The sequence below is a fragment of the Podarcis bocagei genome (genome assembly GCF_964188305.1).
Source record: "Podarcis bocagei genome assembly, chromosome: Z".
Lineage (NCBI taxonomy): Eukaryota > Metazoa > Chordata > Lepidosauria > Squamata > Lacertidae > Podarcis > Podarcis bocagei.
Genome location: NC_138140.1, coordinates 37,895,604 through 37,913,977, shown reverse-complemented (window position 1 = coordinate 37,913,977; position 18,374 = coordinate 37,895,604). Strand labels below are relative to the sequence as shown.

Below are 18,374 nucleotides of genomic sequence, written 5' to 3'. Positions count from 1 at the left end.
ATCCCTTATTTTCAAGGCTGCTGGTCCCTTATTTTCAAATCTGTAAGTTGACAGCTATGCAACCGAAAGGAGGCAAAGCACTTGCTCACATAGGAATTTAGTCTTTTAAGTCAGGGGTGGGGAACCTGTGGTTCTCCATCTACTCCCAGACTACTGCACCCATGATCACATCCCATTGGCCATGCTGGTTGGGGGCTGATGGAAGTTGCAGTCCAATAGCATATGGAAAGCCACAGGCCCCATCCTGATTTTACACATTAACACTCTTCATCATCATCATCTTTTATTTATTTATACCCCGCACATCTGGCTGGGTTTCCCCAGCCACACTGGGCAGCTTCCAACAAAAGATTAAAAATACATTAAAACATCAGTTATTAAAAACTTCCCGAAACAGGGCTGCTTTCAGATGTCTTCTAAAAATCAGATAGTTGTTTATTTCTTTGGCATCTGATGGCAGGGCGTTCCACAGGGCAGGCGCCACTTCAGGCAGGGGAGTGAAGCTTAGAAGATGGGGACCAAATGGATGGACACTTAAAGCTTCAGCCCACATCCAATCTCTGTTGCAGTATGTTACTCACTTGGAACAATCCATGGTGTCACCTTGCCTCATGGATATCTGCTGCAGATGGATCAGAACAGGTCTATTCAGCTTGGATGGCATATCAGATAACAGGCTGTCACCCCAGTCAACAGTACTTTAAACAGTTGTGCCATTTATTCATTGGTGTTAGAGACCTGGATGCAAATGTCACCAAGAGCAACATGGAATTATGCAGATTTCAACAGGCTAACGTTGGTACTATACATATGTACTTAGAAGTCATTCCAATCAAGTTCAATGGTAAGTTTGCATTGGACTATAAGCTTTAGCACAGTGCTACATTTTTGAAAGATATTCATTGGTACAGAATGGGCAGGAAGACAACAGCCATTCTTACAAATGGCACCAATGTGGGGCTAATTATCATTGCTAATTACGATTAACAATGCCACTGATTTTGATGGCATGGCACGTATGCATAAAACATCTCTGCAAATATGCCCTTCGTTCTCAAGACATAAAGCTTGATTGGGCAATTCATACTTGTCACTTTGTCCACTAATAACCAAGTCCCTGGATAAAAATGAAACAGAGGCTCGAAGGATCATGGATTCTGGAAAGAACAAAACCCTACAGAGTGGAGGGTGAAAAGAGGCTTCATGGAGCAAAGGATATGTCCATTAAATGGATAGCAGCAAACTGTAGTTTCATCCTCTATAGTTAGCAAAGTATTTTATAGTAGTTGGTATAGTTAAATGTTTTTTCAATGCTCTGAGAAAAACACCATCCAGATTGCTATGAGAAAAGTTACATAAGGGCAGCACATTTTGTAATGTATGCAAAGGCAAGGGCAGCAGCACACAATCCAAACGGTGTGAATTTGAATCTTCTCTCCCCCATACAGACATTTGTCTCCCTTGCCTGTCACAGTCAAGTCCTACATTTTCAGGCAACTGTGTTTGTGCCCTGCATGATGATGAAATACTTATCACATATGGTTATAGACTTGCATACAATGCAGTGCTAAGTAAATGTCCCATCCATGCAAGAATTTCCACTTGTGCAATAGGACTTTCACCCCTCTCCTCCCCCTATGCGACCTCTAAAACTGTTCTGGGGGTTCTCACAGCCTTCCAGAGCAGATTTGGGAAGGGTGTGGGGTGTGCATGGGAGGTAGAAGAAGAAGAAAGTCCCAAAACATAAGCGGAAATTATTGTGCTAGCAGGACACTTACTTAGTACTACATTGGATGCATGCCCTGAATTCTAATACAGCTTTTTGGCCCAGCTCTTTGCAATCAGGTGCATTTTCAGCTTACTGCGTATTTTTCTTGTTATGTAGAGTTGCCATATTCTGAAGAACAAAAAATAGGACAAATTTGCCGACTTCTACTGTTCCCTTAACAGCAGTTTAAGAGCATAAGAACAGCCTTCCAGATCAGGGCAGTAGCCCAACTAGTCCAGTATCCTATTCTCACAGCAACCAACAAAATGCCCCAAAGCAAAGTCTGCAAGCAGGATCTGAGCAGGAGAGCCCTCTCCCCCCTTGCACTTTCCAGCAACTGGTGATCACCATTACGCTGCCATCATGGCTAGTAGCCATTGAGCGTCTTCTCCTCCATGAATTAGTCCATGAATTCCAACTTGGAAAGTCCAATATATATCTGTACAGTTTGAATGTCCCATGCTTGCGTATTTTTAGAAGAGTTTCTTTAATAGACAATTATCAGAAAATGCTTTTATTTCTAGCCATTTTTTTCTAGCGTAAAATCATATACTGAATTCTTCTCAAGCCATCTATATACAACAGTAGAAAGAATGGAAAATTATTCTGTAAAACACTGTCCCAAAACATGGCACTATAAAACCTATCAATGTGCACAAATGTTTGCATACCACTATTATTTGACCAGTTGATGCTAGAGAGAATCTAGATAAGATTTCCAGGTCTTCCATGACAAGTCCAATATAAGTAGTTCTAGCTCTTGTCTGTCATATTGACCTTCCTCTCTCAATTTGCATTTATCAATACCTAACAGCCGTCTTCCATGTAGCTACAGGTTCTTTTTTCATCCAGGAATATAAAGATCACAGAAGGAAGCATGCAGTTTGAAGATGCAATTTTTCTGCATACTAGGGCAACAGCCTGTCATCTGGTATGACATCCAAGCATAATGGATCGAGAGGCTGTAATGTGTTCTTTTCTGATGCATGGTGAGTTACCATATGTGCCAAGTACACATGGGAATGTGTAGTGCCCAACATGCTACAGTCTGAAATCTGAAGAGTAAACATTTCCCAATCACAGTGAACTGAAGTAGCGCAGTTCAAGAAATACAGTGTAACATTCTATTCTGGTTCTAAGGAATTTATGGTGTCCAATTAACTTCTGTTAGAGTTCAGATAAAGAAATATGAGCACACAGTTAAACTTAAGTCCTTGCAAATTAACATGACACAATTTGCAAGTGAAAAGTTTGCAATAATACATACTTACTAATGACACAATAGAAGAGGGTCAGATTCTCCAAAAGTATACAATCAGAGAGACATGGGAAGCTGGCTTATACTGACTATTGGTCTATCCTACTCTGACTGGCAGCGGCTCTAAACTAACCTCACAAGCCCTGGGGTTTGAACCAGGAAACCCAACAAAAGGCTGCATCCTTGCCTTCTGTGGTAGGTGGGACAGTGAGAGAATGTGTGCAACATCAGTGTGTTATTGGCAAACAATATACGTAAACTTTGAGTTTGGCTTTCCTATTGCAGTATAAATACTTAGATATTGGCCTTAAGACTTTGTCTGATCAATAGAATAGTACTTTCTTCCTGCTGTACTTAAGCATCTTCAAAATACATGGAATGCATCACCAAAAGAAGACAAAGGATAACAGGTTTGCAAAAGATTTGCATGTGCCAATTTGCATGCATAGATGAATTTTTTGAAATAATTACTATAATGTAAATAAAAAATATAATACATAGCACTGTAATGAGGGGAGGGGAACATGACTAGGTGACCTGTGTGGGCTGCAGTCCAGGTGCTAACTATGGATAGACAACATCAGGCCTCTGCTCTCCCTTCTTACAAGGGAAAGTCATAGCTCAGTGGTAGAGCATCCTGCTTTCCATGCAGAAGGTCCTAAATTCAATCCCCAGCATCTCCAGTTAGTGTTGGGAAGGGCCTCTACTGGAAACCCCAACAAGCTGCTGCCAGTCAGTGAACTGAGTGAGCCAAATGGACCATTTGGTCTGGCTCAGTACAAGGCATCTTTCTATGTTCTGGATGGCTGTTCTTGAACCAGAATTCTTCAAGTAAAGAATTATCCTCTGTAATGTGGAACATGTGGAACATCTGATCAGGCTTGAAGAAAAATGTGCACTCTGTAGGTTTGCCACCCACAGCCCAGGCACTGCCCAAACATATTGCACCAAATCATAAGGATAATCGGAGGGCAGCCAACAACAGAGCATCATCAATAATGGTTATGATTTGGGAACTGGTGGCACTCCACTATACTTAGTATATACTTAGCATCTCTTCTAGCCTAAAGCTTGTCAACCCTTTAGCTCTAAGGTGTAGACTGTTAGCCAAGACTGACTTTAATTTTTTTGGATAGTCAATTGATCCATTCTTGCGAGATCCCACCAGAAATCAGCACCAATGCCAATGCTGCTTCTGCACCAGTGGCAGAGGCAGTAGAGTGGGTGGGGAACCCACAGGGGCACTGCCTCAAAGTGGCTGCTTACCCGGCCTCATTGGAGGACATTATCTCATTATAACTGACATCTTTCAATTACTTCCCAAAGTTTTTGGTGTGATACCCGCCTAGGATATCTTTTCTATTTCTTTTTTCTGCTGCAGTTTTGTGTGTGTGTGTGTGTGTGTGTGTGTGTGTGTGTGTGTGGTCTTTCAGATTGATGGAAACTTAATCCCCAAATAGCTTTAATTAGGAATTTACATGTGCAGAGATTTTGAACCACTAGTGGAAGAGTCTACCATGGAAAGCAGACAGAACAGTGAGAATAACCTCATAATTTCGAAAGGCCGCAAGGTTTTTTAAACCATTTCAGATTGTTTCCCATGTTTATATATAGATATATACACACACACAGTGTTGCATGTCTGCACATTATCCTAAAATAGGATAATCCTCCTCATTATGCTAAAATAGTTTTATTAACATTTCCAACAAATCTATTGGAGCACACACACACACATAAACAAACAGAAAAAGAGACATATTTTTTTTAAAAAAATAAGGTAGTCAATGTTATACACACTTCAGAACATGCAGCATAATAATTTGGATTATTGCTTGCAAGCCTGAGGATCTTTGAAAAGCTCAAAGGCACTGATGTGCCTCAGAAAACAACCCCCAGAGTTTGGTCAGGTTATTATTGCAATTACTTATTTCTGATCACCAGGGCACTTCAGACAGCTCAAGCAAAACTAGAAATCTGTTACACATTTCTATATGCTGGATACTTAATAAGTGTTTTTTGTTTGTTTGTTTTTTAAAGCAAACACCCAAGAGAACTGAATTGCGTGATTTACTAAATTGCAAAATTCGTCTCCCCCCCCCACTCTTTAGTATCTCAGGTACAGCCTTTTAAAACTTACTATAATTTATTTTTTTAATATGTTTATGTCCTACTTTTCAAGTGACCTCCATAATTAAACCCAGCAAGCCTACCCAGGCATGTAATCTGAGCATGCAATAATTTTAACGTGTTAGTTTAGTAAATATAATAGCTTTAAAATAACTGAGACACACACACACACACACATTTTAAATATTTGTTTTCATTGGTAGTTTTAAATTCTAAAGACTGTCTTTTGATAAAAGCCTGGAAGCAGTTCTTCAGCTATTTGGGACCTAAGTCATTTGCCTGGCAGCAGTGAAACACAGTTACAACTGCAAAATAGAACAAAAATCTAGGAAATGACAACTGAAAGCATAAAACTAGGAAATGACTCGTAAGTTATTCCTAATGAAGGAGAAGGGCTTCGTGGTAGGTCACATGTTTTTCATGCAAAAGATCCAAATTTCAAATCCTGGCATTATCTGGTAGAGTAGGAATTGGGGTTGATAGGAGTTGCAGACCAGACCATATGGAGGGCACTAGGTTGGGGAAGGCTGTTTATTGTACCTGCTGTGGAATCAAGTGCCACCTTGCCAAAGCCTCCAGATGCAGGAATGAGGTCAAGTCTGTAAAAGTGGGAAGGAGTAAAAGTCAAAGGTATGTGTGGAAAGGAGAGCTGCAGGAGGAAGCAGCAGCAGGCCTGAAATATAGGAAACTCCACTCTACCAATCAATCCATTCCCTTGACCCTGAGAGAGACTTCTTGAGTAAATAGCCTACCGAAGAGTGAGGGGTAGGTCATAGTAAGGGTCCACTGAAGAACAGGGAAATGTGCTTGGGTAACAACATATAACAGACCAGAAGTGGGGAATCTTTTTCCGTTTGAGGGCCGCATTTCCCCTTGGACAATTTTCCAGGGACCACATGCCAGTAGGTAATATGCCAGAAGTGGGTGTGGTCAAACACACATCACTCTCTATCCTCCATCAAGGAAGGATACTTCACACATTCCAACCAAATGCTCAAGAGTTAAGGTTGGCAGAGGGAATTCCCTTGGTAGTTCTGTAATCTTTGGGAGTTCAGGGGTGGAAGTCTGGAAAGGGGTGTTTTCTTCTGCAGCAAGTCTTAAGCTGTGAAAGTCCCTCCCCACAAAGTTGTATCTGCCCTAGAAAGAGGAGGGGTTCCATTAGAAAAGGTAAAGGAGTGCTTTTGGGGATGCAGGTGGCTCTGTGGGTTAAACCACAGAGCCTAGGACTTGCCGATCAGAAGGTCGGCGGTTCGAATCCCCGCGACGGGGTGAGCTCCCGTTGCTCCGTCCCTGCCAACCTAGCAGTTCGAAAGCACATCAAAGTGCAAGTAGATAAATAGTTACCGCTCCAGCTGGAAGGTAAACGGTGTTTCTGTGTGCTGCTCTGGTTCACCAGAAGCAGCTTAGTCATGCTGGCCACATGACCCGGAAGCTGTACGCCGGCTCCCTCGGCCAATAAAGTGAGATGAGCACCACAACCCCAGATTCAGACACGACTGGACCTAATGGTCAGGGGTCCCATTACCTTTTACCTAGGGTTTTGAAAACTAAATATGGCTGAGCTGAGATGTTCAAATGTAGTCTGTGGTTATCCTCAACCTAAGAAACTGAACTAGGAAACTTTCTGCTCCAGTTTCCCCCATTCCAAATCTAAACTGCATCACTTGCTTTCTAGTCAATTCTGGCCAGCACGTATTGAGTTCAAACAATTCATTGTGTAGGATTATATGCACTTGGGTTGGTGCAACAGAAAACTACCTGTTGTACTCTATGCAGTAATTTATAAAACATTTTTTTAAAAAACGACGACCAGGTAAAGGACAAAGACAAGCTCCTCTTGAAAGAAGCTGACTTTTTATATTTTTTCCTTAACCATCAGATCTTTACAGCCTTTTATATCAGAGCAAATACAAGCTTAAAAGGAGAGATGGAAACCTTGCATTGTCTGCTGATGCACCATACAAGTGGTCCCAGACGTGCCACTACCAGTTCTGAGGAGTCCTGCAAGCAAGAAAAGAAAAGTCTCTTCTTTCAGCAATTCCTTCAGTATAACAGGTACTTAGGGGGTTATTTTATCCCTTCTTCTTCTTTAAAGCCACAAAGGGATTGTTCTCTGGGACATTTGTCCTGTTTAGTTTGTGCCAGCAGCATTAAAATAGGTGGCTGTTGTACATTATTTTGCATTCGTTGGGACACATGCTTTTCTTGACACAGCTTTGTTGTATTTAATACATTACCTGTTCTCTGACTTCCCGATTAAAGCATTATATTAAACATCAATCCAGGACTTCAGAAGGGAAAGAAGAATTGCTGGCCGCTGTTTGCACACCACTTCAGCCAGTTAAAGCCTATTGCTTCTCCAGATTTAGTGATTGCCACACACTCAGAGCCTGAACCCTAAAAGCCTCACTTCTGTACTTGACTGTTGTGCTTTAGATGTCCTGAAAATAGGAGTCCGTTTCTCCACATTGGGTTCAGTTGGCTCCCTCTTTCAGTTCACATTGGCTCACTCGGCCTTCCTCCAAAGGAGCCCAAGGTGGCAAATAGAACTTTTAAAAAAAAAGTTTGAAAACTGCAAAAAGCAATCACCTGCTCTCAAAGCTAATAATTTCTGAGTGGTCAGCCATCAAATAGAAATTCTCCTAATAGTTAATAATGAGTGCAAATGATGCACTGGCCAAGGGATAATGTTCCACAAACAAGGAACCACCAGCAAGAAGCCTCTGTCATGAGTTACCTCCAACCAGGCAACTCCCAGTGGTATCACCATAAACATTGCCTCGCTGCTGATCATAGAAGCCCAATATGGTTGATATTGGGGAACATGTGTTGTTGTTTTTTTAGGTACTTGTATCCCAAGTACCTAAAAAAGCATACTCCTCCTCCTGAGAATCAGCTGACTGGGAGCTTCTCCAGATCTACTTTCATAGCATTGTCCTATTCATTCTGGGTTTATAATTTGTATTTATTTTATTTTCTTACTGAGGGCAATGTGACATTGTCATTGTTGTGTTGTTATTCTAGTTTATTTCCCATACAATCCTATTTTTCCTCCTACCACAAAAGAATCTGACATTTCTGAATTATCTGTATTCGTGGTATGTAACTGTCCTGCTGTAGATGTTATTTGATTTTTCCACAATACTGTTGTGAGTTGTTGTGGGAGGGCTGTGTGCCTGAGTCCCTTCCAATTCCTGAACCCAACAAGAATTCAGTTGCTGGACTAGCCAGGCCAGCTTCTTGATAATGGCATAAGTATGGGTCATTGAGGTAAAAAAAACCAGAAGCTACTCTGTGCCAGAGGACAAGTGGGTGGACCCCTCTCCCTCACCTGGCTGTTAGAAGAACAAAATCCAGAGTTGTGTGAGAGTTAGAAGCTAGAAGCAGGCTGCAGCCTGGGCAGATGAGAGAGAGAGAGTCAGGCCTGATTTCCACTGGAATACAAGGCTGTGGCTATGGAAGAAGCAAGACCTTCTTGGGCCATTAATGTTATGAGTTTTCCACTGGCTCAGGTTGCAGATGTGTGTAAATAAACCATATAACATAAAACAGTCTCCACTGTCCCTCATTCCAAGGAAACTGTTTCCTGGGTAAGCACCTGGAACCCCTGAAATCTCACACTACTTGGGGTAGCATGCAGCAATCCTCTACATTTAGTGATCTAGTGTTTGAGTCACTGTGGTGATAGGTGACATTTTCTGCAAGTTCCAGTAGGTGCCTTTTTCCAGGGAGATACTGTGGTCCCTCTGCAGCAGTTGTCACGACTGTGTCCCAATCATTGCCTACTCATCAGTCAGCAACTCCAGGTAGAATCTGAGTAGAACAAATCCTCCACTGTTCAGTATGGTGAATGCTTCTTTCTTCCATCTGATCTTCTGGAGGACCTGGTGGGACAGATTTTCAGAATAAAACTCTGAGTAAAACTTAGTTGGCTATGACCCTTTTTTTAAATAAAGTGGTACCTCAGTTGTTGAATGTAATCCATTCCAGAAGACCATTTGACTAGTGAAACATTCAACAACTGAGGCACAATGGGCAGTCAGCAAATTCCATTGAGAAAATGGAGAAACACGCTTCAGAAGCCATTTGACTTCCAAGGCATGTTCGAAAACAGAAGCATTCACTTCCAGGTTTTTGGCATTCAAACACTGAAACGTTCAGCTTCCGAGATGCTCAAAAACCAAGGTTCCACTGGTGGACGGGGGGGGGGGTGCGGCCCGCCCCAGGTGTCATCCGTTAGGGGGGGTGACATTGCTGCCCCACCCCCGGGTGCACAGCATTTGCATCGCTCTAGGTGCCGGAGCACCTAGCTCTGCCTCTGCGAGGTTCCACTCTAAATGCAAATATCGGTCAATAACTCAGGTGCACACCAGTAAATATGAATTTTACTAGTGGAAGGCAAATACAATGGAAGAGGTGTGATGTAAGACACCTCATTCCAGGCACATTCCATCACTAGTATGAACAAGAAGGAGTGCAATCACACCCTCAAAAAACGAATAAAGATCTCTAGAGCAAGCATGGGAAACCTTGGACCCAGAGGCTGAACGTGATCTTCCAGGCCTCTACACCTGGCTATCAAACATTTGCTCAGGCCACACCCCTCAATGTCCCTGCCTCACATGTCATTGAACTCTGATAATGCCTCCTGCTTGTCAGGATGGTGACAGACAGGGCTGGGTGAGCATGTGTGGAATCTAGCCTACCTGCCAATGATAAATTTGCATTTGTTGCTCTGTCCAGTTTTGGCTCTGACCGCGCCCAGCACTGCTCAGATGGTTAGGTTGCATATAGAAAGCAAGTATCTCAAAGAACCATTTCATACATTTCAAACCATTAGCTCAGGTTGCCTTTAACACATTGAAATTCTCACTAGCCGATAGAATTCCCTCCTGGCACTTTAATTTGCTAATCCATTCGGAGCTGCAGAGAGGCAGAAGTCACGAATCAGGTCTATTTTTGTGCAGTGTTCCTGCTGCCAGTACAGGGCAGAGATCAGACTTTCCTGTAATTTCACACTGATTAATTCTGCATGGGATCCAAGAACCTTAATCAAGGGAATTGCCTTGGGTTCCCTTTTCACCAAGACAAACATGGCTGTGTCCCCAACCCTAAAATATAGTGGAGTTCTCTTCGGAGGGTAGAATTTCAATAAACGTTATTTTGGAATATACAAGCTGCCTTTCCATATCCAAAAAAATCATCTTTTTTTAGCTTGTTTCTAGATGAGCTGTTTATTGTTGTGGGAAGCTCAGTTAACACTGTTTCTGATTTGTTACCTGGGAGGTTACACAATGTTGCATCAAGCAATTGTTTTTTACCACTTTCTAGTGCATTTTCCTGTAACTTTCCTTATTGCAAAAATTCTTTTCTTACCATGGGCATGTGGAGCAGGCTCATTGTGCAAGAACACGTATTTGAGCATATTATGCCACTACTGGCCTGACTCCACTGGCTGCCAATTAGTTGCCAGGCCCAATTCAAAGTACTGGTTTTGATCTATAAAGCCATATATGGCTCAGGACCTCAATACCTCAAGGGCTGCTTCTCCCCACATGATACAACCCAGACTGTGATATCATCTGATTCCCTTCATTGTGTGCCCCCTCCATGAGAGGTCCAAAGGGTGGTAATACGAAAACAGTGGCTCCCCATTTGTGGACTGCTCTCCCTGGGGAGCCTCACCTAGACCCTTCGTTAAACATCTTTAGGCACCAGACAAAAACCTTCTTCTTCTCCCAGGCCTTTGGCTTATTAAACAATCTAAGGCCTTCTAAATTGTTGAGGGGTATTGTTTTGGTTTGTTCCCATGTTTATGCAGTGGTGTGCGGGGAACAGGGGAACAGTTAGGGGCAGAGGACCAGCTTGCAAGGGGGATTGTGGGGTGGGGATGATGACGTTGCATGCATGAGAATTGTACCTCCCTCCTCAAGCCAGGCAGAAACTTCACGGGCTTTGAGAAGGAGAAGCCAGACCTCTGACAGGATGCTGCAGCCCCCCTGCCTCCTTCCCAAAGCCAGAAGGAAGCTTCCTGGGCTTTGGGAAGGAGGTGTCAGGTGAACATTTAGGGGCCTAGTGGACCCCAGTGTACTGACCACACGCCAGTGATGTTATGTATGTTTGTGCTTTTAAATTGTAAATTGTAAACTGCCCTGTATCCTTGGATGAAGAGCAGAATAGAAATTGTTGCCGTTGTTGTTGTTGTTGCTGCTGCTGCTGCTGTTGTCATGTGGAAGGGGGTAGTATTGGTTGGCACAACTCTCTCTCTCCCTCTCTCCTCACCCCCTGCCCATGGCTGGGGAGGGAGAGCTTGCTTTAGGTCTCTCTCTGCTTTAGATATCTCTCTGATTGTGGGAGTGCAGCCCACTTGTGCCATGGTGGAAAGGCACAAGTATAGAGGAAATATGAAGTGGTGGTGGCTGGGGCGGTGGCCAGAACATGTTGCCCTTGTCAGCTCCAGCTCTCAGCAAAAGTACTGCAGGAATGCAATGAAAACAAATGCCTTTTCTCCCTTTATATTCCGAGAGCACAATGATTTCTGGAATACCTGTATCCTGACGCTATATATATACACACACACACACACGGGCGCGCACGCACGCACGCACACCTCTTCTGCTTTTTTGTGTGTGGGGGGGGGAGGTTGCTTTTGCTTCACAAGTTAGATCTTTCATTTCCCCTGACTTTCTCAGTAATGGAGTGCACAATCAAGTTCATGCTGTGGGCAACGCAGGAGACATGAACAGTGCTATTCCTCCATGCTGGAGCCTTTATCGACAACAATAAAACAGACATGCCCAGCAAAATAATCCAATACTGTATCTCACAGCTGAAATCATCCAGGAATTTGTATTAGGTAAGATCCACAGGGAAGTGCTGTATTCAAAGGGAAAGCCATTTGGAAGGGTTTTTCATCTGTGTCCAATACCGAGCTACAGAGGCTCAATGTGCTGCTAATAGCATATTCAGCGCTTGCCTCTGATGCAGAGAGAAATCTGGCGTGATTGTTCAGTCCAGCTGCCTGTGGTCAGCTATGTAACACTTAGCAAATGAATTTTTAAAGTCATTTGCAGTAGGGGACAAAAAGCAGAATTAATTCAAAGCTTCGCAAGCTCAGTGAGCTGATGTTTATCATTATTTGTAAAATGTGTTATAAGTTGCCTCTTCCACTACAGCAACAACATGAAAAGTGCCTGGAGCAATGTATAAACTATTAAAGGCAAGTTTGAAAGTTTATTTGGGCAAGGGGAGGGGGTGTGATGCAAATGCAGGAGCTTGTAATTACACTACTTGTTTCATACACAAACATTGGCATGTTTATTTATTACATTTCTATAGCTCATGTTGCGCTATGTATACATGTAATGGGAAGCCAGAATAGGCTTGAGTATGCTACGAGTGTGTGTATAAATGTGTGTGTGTACACACACATGTTGTGGTGCAATGGGTTAGTGTGCCTGGCTGTTAACCAGAAAGTTGGTGGTTTGAGCCCAGGGACAGCTATGGGCAGGATTCCTGCATTGCAGGGGGTTGGACTAGATGACCCTCAGGGTCCCTTCCAGCTGTACAATTCTATGATTCATACACACACACACACACACACAGAGAGAGAGAGAGAGAGAGAGAGAGAGAGAGAGAGAGAGAGAGAGAGAGAGATATGTGATTGTGAATCATGATTGCCTGCAGGTGAGTGACCTATTGACCTATTCAGGCTCCCAAGGCCAAATACCATGTTGTGTGAAGCTGCCTTCGTAATATCCTCCTTCGAATTATTATTTTTTCATACATGCAAACCTATTCCATGTTTATGAAGAATTATCTCCCAGGGATTTCAAGAGGACTTACTCTCAAGTAAGTGTGCATGGTCAGTGCAAGCATTATTTAAGAAGAATTACAGTGCAGATTTCTAACTTAAGACCTTGGCCTCATGTTGAGTGTTCCCTCAGGTGGGAAGGCTATCTTCTATACAACTCCTAGGTCTCAGTTCCCTCTAGGAAATCACAAAGCTGCCCTTCTCTACATACAACCAGTCTGCCCCCTTTCTAACCATCTTGCTGGTTGATTCTCTCATCTACCCTAGAGGATCCATAAGGTTTTGCCTCATTTGCAGTGCTGAGCTGCTCCTATGTTTGGGCTCAAAACACCAACTTGGTCCATTTCTTTGTGTTCCAGATACTTGCAGCCTCTGCAGCCATTGGAATTTGAACTCAAAACTGGGCAATTGCCATTCAGATTTAAAAAAAAAAACACAAAACCCTAAATGACTGGAAACAAACTCTAGCCTGCTTGCCACTATCCCTTGAAAATTCATTCATTCATTTGTTCATTCTTTAAATTTCTATACCACCTTTCATCCAAGGATCACAGGGTGGTTTACAATATAAAAACACAAAAATTCACAATATAGAAACAAACAGAAATATACACACACACATACGGTTTAAAAGGCCATAGATTATTTAATTAGCCAAAAATTACCTAATTTTGCTAAAGATTATAAGATCAGCAATCTTTTCAAAGGAGGAAGCAGAAAGAATAAGTGAGCAACAGAAAAGATTGTGGAGCAGATTAAATCTGCTGAAAGATCTTCAACGCACACAAGAGTGGTGGATATAATTAATTCCATAAGGAAGCAGAGGAAAACATATAAGAGAAATGCCCTACATTTTTCACGGTCAATTGCTGTGAGAGACAGGTGTTGTCTTTTGGCTACTTTAAGGAAGGAAAGTTAACACAACTGGGGGTTATTATGTATGAGAGAGGATTCATTTTAGGACAAAATGGAGCCTTACATGGTGGTGGCAGGATTGGAAACTTTGAAAACAAACGAAAAGACACACATAAGCCAACCTAGAATTCACCTCTTATTATCTTAAAGAAATTCCAAGGTTTTTGGTTTTTAAACTTAAATTAGTGAGTAGGAAGTTTCACTAGCCGGTTGTGCAGTGTATTCTTCAACATATTCATGCAATAATACTGCATTAGTGATGCATTTATCTGTCCAAACATCATTCCACTTTACAAGTTGTTCTGCAATGGTTCCCCAATGTTACCACATTATTTCCATCTGCAGAGGCAATCTAGCACTATAGAGCAACAAAGGAAGGATCAAGATTAATGACTGAGCTGGAACATTTGTGACATGAAGAGTTACAGAATTTCAGCAGGAAGATATGGGAAATGAACTAATTGGAAACAAAGCAGTATGTTCGCCCCAAAAGCTATGCAGTTGCAAACAGTATTAATAGCAGGGGCCATGCCATTATATCAGCACGTCATCATGAATGGACAATAAAAAGAACATTTGGAGTGCCCCTAGAATATAGAATTAATGACCTCCCCGTACATAAAAGAGCCAGTTTCTGGTGCTACACTCTCATATAAATGAATGTCCATCATTCATTAATATTGGTAACAAGATCGTAGCCAGCAGTTTTGTGATAACAGAGCCAGAGGGAACACAGGGAAGGTGGAATAAGTGCAGGAGATCAAAGAACCTGAATACAGGAAGTCTGAACAAGATGCTGAACTAAATGTCCCTTTGGAATGATCCACCAAGGCTTTACTTATGTTCCTATTGCAGTTAACAGAGGTGTAGAACCAGGATGAGGTGGTTGGAAACAAGGGTCAAGTCCTAAAAAGAAATCAGTTTTAGAACTAGGTTCTGAACCTACTCCACATGGTTGTTGTGACAGAGCAACTATATATGGCACCCTGAGTTCCTTGGAAGAATGGTGGTATAAAATTGCAAAGAATATAAAAAATAAGCCCTACCACCGTTTCTCTCTATATATAAAACTCAGAACAATGCTTTTTCTAAAGAGTAATTAATAGAGCTGTAAAATTTACAAAGGAAAGAGGCTGTTGGTTGGGTGAAAACCCACGTTGCTTATGTAAACGCATTCAGTTTAAAATCATAATTAAGAAAACAAATTTGTGAAGAGCATTTTAACGATTTCATACCTTGCTGTGCTACTTTCTACTATATTTTGTATGCGCTGCTTCATTCTCTTATTCAGTGGCTTTTATTCCACAGAGCTTTCTCTCTCCCCCCCCCCCATTTGTTTCAAATTCCTAATGAGCAGCTATGACAACAAGGAACCAGCACATGAAAGTTAAATAGGATTTAAAATTGACAGTTTTTTTTATTAATACCTGACATTTAAACAGTTCTTATTTTTAAGAGGCCCTTCTTCCAAGCAAGATTTGTAATTGGTTTAAAGTTTTCCTTTGCTTGCATAAGACTGCTGTAATTCCTAGGCACGTTTTAAGGGAGTTCGGCAGCCTGGCTTCCCCTTACATCATATTTTAAGCATCCCTGCTAACAAATGACAGTGCTGCGTGAATGTGCATATTTTCTGAACATCAGCTCTGCATGATTTGGGGCCTCAGCAATTTTAGCGATGTTATCTCTCTTGCACGTTGTAATCTATGTGACTGATTTTCAGAAAGGAATTAAAGGGAAGTGGAAAGCCACAGTGCCATGGAAACTGCATGCAGCCAGGTCCGGGTGAAAGGAGATGGGATCTGTCCATTGAATGGAGTAGAATGGTGCAATCTGTACCTTTTTACTTTGCTTACATTGAACTGTGAGTTCCATTTTACTGCCCATTCACCGAGTTTGGAGCAATCCTCTTGGAGCTCATTTTGTTTTAACTGACTGGACAATCTGGTACCATCAGAAAGCATGGCTACCACACTGCTCATCCCAAACTATATTATTTATGAACAAGTCAATGTTTTGTATGTGGGTGCCGTGTATGAGTACAGTGGTACCTCTGGTTACGTACTTAATTCGTTCCGGGGGTCCGTTCTTAACCTGAAACTGTTCTTAACCTGAAGCACCACTTTAGCTAATGGGGCCTCCCGCTGCTGTCACGCTGCCGCCGCACGATTTCTGTTCTCATCCTGAAGCAAAGTTCTAAACCTGGAGCACTATTTCTGGGTTAGCCGAGTCTGTAACCTGAAGCGTATGTAACCTGAAGCATATGTAACCCGAGATACCACTGTACAAACACACACACACACACACACATTATATGTAAGTGGCTACAATTATTGCTAGGAAATATGGCTAGCAAGGCCGATCTTACACTTTAATAACTGTAGATATGTACTACTGTTGTACTGTGTATTTTGAGTCTATGGACTGCAATAAAGCTGTGTGTGTGTGTGTGTGTGCGCGCGCGCGCGCGGGCGCGCATAGCAGAGAAAGGGGCCATGGAGGAGATGATGGGAGATGGAAGGAAGCAGGTTTTCAGCAGTCCATACAGAGATTCAACAGCCCACCTATTCAGAAAAGGGACAGAACAATACAGTACAAGGACTTTGCTGTGCCAAAAAGGGATTTGAACAAAATACAGGGGAAATTTCCAGGGAAAATCAAAAGCACACTGGCAAACATAGCTTGCATTTTTTGTTTTGTTTTCGGCAATAACAAAAGTGGAAGCAAAAGATAATAGACTGAAAATGGGCAAGTGGTCTAAAAGGATCAAAAGTTGAAGAAGCCTAAGATTCTAAGACAGAATTGGTCCTCCAGATGTGGCTGGGCTACAAGTCACATCATCCCTGGCATGAACTGATGAGAGTTGTAGTTCAGTACCATCGTGGGGCTCCCCTCCCCTCCTCTAAGAGGAGCAGATGATAAAGAGCAAAGGAGCCACAGCAGTAGCAGCCCAAAGGTCCCCTCCAGGTGTCCTTTCTATTGAACAATCATGATTATTTGTGCTCAGGGTGTTATCATTGAATTTACAGTGGTACCTTGGGATGCGAATGGGATCCGTTCCGGAGCCCCTTTCGCATCCCGAATGGAACGCAAGACATGACAGCGCGTCTGCACGTGCGCGGGTCGCGTTTTGGCGCTTCTGCACATGCACGTGACACCATTGTGATGGTCTGCGCATGCACGTGTGTGGCAAAACCCAGAAGTAACGCGGTCCGTTACTTCCAGGTCACTGTGGAGCGCAACCCGAATTTGCCTAACCCGAAGCGTATTCATCCTGAGGTATGACTATACAGTGGTGCCCCGCAAGACGAATGCCTTGCAAGACGAAAAACCCGCTAGACGAAAGGGTTTTTTGTTTTTCGATGCGCTTCGCAAGACGAATTTCCCTATGGGCTTGCTTCGCAAGACGAAAATGCTCCCCCCCCCTTTTTCTAAGGCGCTAAGCCGCTAATAGCCTTTTAGCCGCTAAGCCTTTAATAGCCGCTAATCCGCTAAACCGCTAATAGCGCTAATCCACTAAGCCGCTAAGCTTCGCAAGACGAAGAAACCGCTAGACGAAGACTCGCGGAATGGATTATTTTCGTCTTGCGAGGCACCACTGTATAGGCAATCATACTTTGCTCTTGTAAAAAAATGAAGCTCTTGCTTCATTTGCATCAGATGCATTTCTTATAATTTCTTGCTAAAATCCTATAACTTTTTATACTACAAACCACTTTTTTGTTCCACTTTTGTTGTGCTATAGTACCAGAGTGCCCCTCCACAGGGTGATAATATGGTAACATAGAGGAACCATCGCAGAACAACTAAGAAAGTGAAATGATGTGTGGACAACCCAGTACAAATCCACCATTAATGCACTATTATTACATGAGTGGCATGTTGCATCATACACCTACATTGTCCGTCCATCCGTCCCCCCCAAAAAAACCAGTCTGGAGGGACCCTAATGAAGAAATCCCAAAGCTGGCATACCCAGTGGCAGAGCTTCATGCTCCAGCACTAGGGGGCGGAGAGCAGGCGGGGCCGGGGCTGGCACACATCCTGGGGGTGTGACGCACCACCCATAGGGGCATGGTGTGTGTCCTGGGGGTGTGGTGCCAAGCACGGGCAGGGGGGCAGCCACGATGGCACCCCACCAGGATCGTGCTGCCGGGGCGGTGCGCTCCCCCTGCACTCCTCTTCCTCCGCCAGTGGGCATGCCACCACAGAAAAAAAAAAGTAATCATATACTCATATACTCTGGAGGTAGAGAAGACTTGAAAAGATTCTCTGACGATAACCTTAACTGGCAAACAGGTTCATGACAGAAAGAGTAAGCAAATGGGGGTGGGGGGAATACATTTTCAAACTGTCAAATTATATTGCTGTAACCTTTTCCTTTCTAAACTTGTAGCTGAAGTTAGTAAATATTTGGACTCTTGCTTTCTGGCCCAGCTTCCATCTGCTTCAAGGCAAAAGGAAATGAGTTTCATTCCAACATATTAATTGCA

At 42.8% G+C, this 18,374-nt stretch overlaps 2 long non-coding RNA genes across 4 annotated transcripts in view; both read right to left on the bottom strand.

Annotated features, from left to right (window-relative positions):
* Nucleotides 1-18,374, bottom strand: part of LOC308578900 — a 753,836-nt gene that overhangs the window by 646,510 nt on the left and 88,952 nt on the right. The window lies entirely within an intron of this gene.
* LOC308578891 overlaps nucleotides 7,982-18,374 on the bottom strand; it is a 67,041-nt gene continuing 56,648 nt past the window's right edge. For all 3 annotated transcript variants that reach the window (XR_014004181.1, XR_014004182.1, XR_014004183.1), the window contains one exon: nucleotides 7,982-9,040. This is a non-coding gene — a long non-coding RNA (uncharacterized lncRNA). The remainder of the gene's footprint in view (nucleotides 9,041-18,374) is intronic.